Raw genomic sequence first — 3,232 nt, 5'->3', positions numbered from 1 at the left:
ATGATTAGCATCCACAATTGGCAAGCGTGCTGTTATTAGTGCGCGGGAAGCACCCTCCTCCCACGCCTACACTTTATTTAGAAACAGTACAAGTGTTCCCGTAAGATTCTCAAGCCTATGCCGGAAAGATCTGCGTTGCGCCGAGTTCACGTAAATCCCACTGCACATTCCTATTCTTTGCGTGCAGTCGGCTGCTACTGGTGTTGCTAGTTGTGACTGCTGATAACAGATGCCGTAGCAATCAATTCATGGAGTGAGTTGTATGTTTTGCGATAGTCTGTCTCTGACAAGCAAGCACAGGTGACATAGGTGCGAACACAGGAAGCTAGCAGACCCTCGCTGCCTGCAGACACCGAGCAGCCACACTAGGAGGGCGGCCTAAGCCGTAGGCGAAATGTGCTCATTCGCTTTGGCGCGACGTCGAACTATAAATAATGCTGTCACTAGCGTGAGCGTCGTGGAAAGTCGGAAAAGTCGGCTGCGTGGGTGAGTGCCAAGTTTGGGGAGCGTTTTGTTGTATGCGCAGTGCAATGGAGACGCGGAAACTTGTTGTGGCCCAGGGTTTTGCAGTTGGAGGACAAGATTAGTACACAGTAGTAAAGAGCGAGGCACTGAGTTGGCATGAATAATGGAGTGCACAATGGGGCTCGAGATGTGTTTGTTACCTCAGGTGCTGTATGATTGTCGATAAGGAGCGAAAACGGAGCAATTTGTGACGGCTCTTTCAATTTAAGACGTTAAAAACAGACGGAATTTGCATTTGTAATACCAGAGCATCGAAACTACTTGGAACGTTTGTGTATATGAACGTGTCCGCGCCTTTGTACTCTGCTCCCTTCACCGCTAAAAACCAACCAACCATCGTGTCCGTGCGCATCAGAGTCGCAAAGAATGGGGAATAGCGCAGTTTGGTCGTGCATGTGGCGTAGCTCAGTTGGTAGCGCATTCGCTTCGCATGTGAAAGGTGCAGCGTTCAAGCCGCGGCGCCTCCATTTTTTGTGGTCAGTGCATTGTAAGTGTTGGTCGCGGCGAACCTAAAGGCACGCAAGATGTTGCAAAGCCAGCGTCACAGACTGATATGATGTAAACTGATGTAAGGAGAGCAAGGTGTAAGTGTGGGGACCGGCTGTTATCGAGGTGTCATCGAGTGCAGATCTGTCTTAGGTATCACGGCTTAACCTCATTGAAGTCTAGAGGGTGGACAACACGTTCGACTTACTCAGAGCGGTGTCCGAACTCTATTTTCGACGTTATACGTGCCACTTTCATTGTGGCCAACTACGATTCGATACAGAATGCACGAAACCTGAAAGACACCCTAACGGATACATAGAGAGTAGTGTTTGTCTGCTGAATAATGGGAGTGCAAGGGTCTGTGTCATCTATATGGCTGTTTGTAGCACCATTAGTCTTCGGGGGGGCGGGCGTAGCTCAGGTGGTAGAGCGCTAGCTTAGTATGCGAGAGGTACTGGGATCAATACCCAGGTGGTAGAGCGCTAGCTTAGTATGCGAGAGGTACTGGGATCAATACCCGGTGCCTCCAGAATTTTTAACACACCTACATGCGCACCTTGCCATGCAAGTGGAATAATTCTCAGCCTGCAGATGTGTCTAGGAAGATACAAGCGAATGATTAGCATCCACAATTGGCAAGCGTGCTGTTATTAGTGCGCGGGAAGCACCCTCAGGTGGTAGAGCGCTAGCTTAGTATGCGAGAGGTACTGGGATCAATACCCGGTGCCTCCAGAATTTTTAACACACCTACATGCGCACCTTGCCATGCAAGTGGAATAATTCTCAGCCTGCAGATGTGTCTAGGAAGATACAAGCGAATGATTAGCATCCACAATTGGCAAGCGTGCTGTTATTAGTGCGCGGGAAGCACCCTCCTCCCACGCCTACACTTTATTTAGAAACAGTACAAGTGTTCCCGTAAGATTCTCAAGCCTATGCCGGAAAGATCTGCGTTGCGCCGAGTTCACGTAAATCCCACTGCACATTCCTATTCTTTGCGTGCAGTCGGCTGCTACTGGTGTTGCTAGTTGTGACTGCTGATAGCAGATGCCGTAGCAATCAATTCATGGAGTGAGTTGTATGTTTTGCGATAGTCTGTCTCTGACAAGCAAGCACAGGTGACATAGGTGCGAACACAGGAAGCTAGCAGACCCTCGCTGCCTGCAGACACCGAGCAGCCACACTAGGAGGGCGGCCTAAGCCGTAGGCGAAATGTGCTCATTCGCTTTGGCGCGACGTCGAACTATAAATAATGCTGTCACTAGCGTGAGCGTCGTGGAAAGTCGGAAAAGTCGGCTGCGTGGGTGAGTGCCAAGTTTGGGGAGCGTTTTGTTGTATGCGCAGTGCAATGGAGACGCGGAAACTTGTTGTGGCCCAGGGTTTTGCAGTTGGAGGACAAGATTAGTACACAGTAGTAAAGAGCGAGGCACTGAGTTGGCATGAATAATGGAGTGCACAATGGGGCTCGAGATGTGTTTGTTACCTCAGGTGCTGTATGATTGTCGATAAGGAGCGAAAACGGAGCAATTTGTGACGGCTCTTTCAATTTAAGACGTTAAAAACAGACGGAATTTGCATTTGTAATACCAGAGCATCGAAACTACTTGGAACGTTTGTGTATATGAACGTGTCCGCGCCTTTGTACTCTGCTCCCTTCACCGCTAAAAACCAACCAACCATCGTGTCCGTGCGCATCAGAGTCGCAAAGAATGGGGAATAGCGCAGTTTGGTCGTGCATGTGGCGTAGCTCAGTTGGTAGCGCGTTCGCTTCGCATGTGAAAGGTGCAGCGTTCAAGCCGCGGCGCCTCCATTTTTTGTGGTCAGTGCATTGTAAGTGTTGGTCGCGGCGAACCTAAAGGCACGCAAGATGTTGCAAAGCCAGCGTCACAGACTGATATGATGTAAACTGATGTAAGGAGAGCAAGGTGTAAGTGTGGGGACCGGCTGTTATCGAGGTGTCATCGAGTGCAGATCTGTCTTAGGTATCACGGCTTAACCTCATTGAAGTCTAGAGGGTGGACAACACGTTCGACTTACTCAGAGCGGTGTCCGAACTCTATTTTCGACGTTATACGTGCCACTTTCATTGTGGCCAACTACGATTCGATACAGAATGCACGAAACCTGAAAGACACCCTAACGGATACATAGAGAGTAGTGTTTGTCTGCTGAATAATGGGAGTGCAAGGGTCTGTGTCATCTATATGGCTGTTTGTAG

This window comes from Schistocerca gregaria, unplaced genomic scaffold, assembly GCF_023897955.1.
Source record: "Schistocerca gregaria isolate iqSchGreg1 unplaced genomic scaffold, iqSchGreg1.2 ptg000174l, whole genome shotgun sequence".
Lineage (NCBI taxonomy): Eukaryota > Metazoa > Arthropoda > Insecta > Orthoptera > Acrididae > Schistocerca > Schistocerca gregaria.
Note: the sequence above shows the minus strand (reverse complement) of the source record.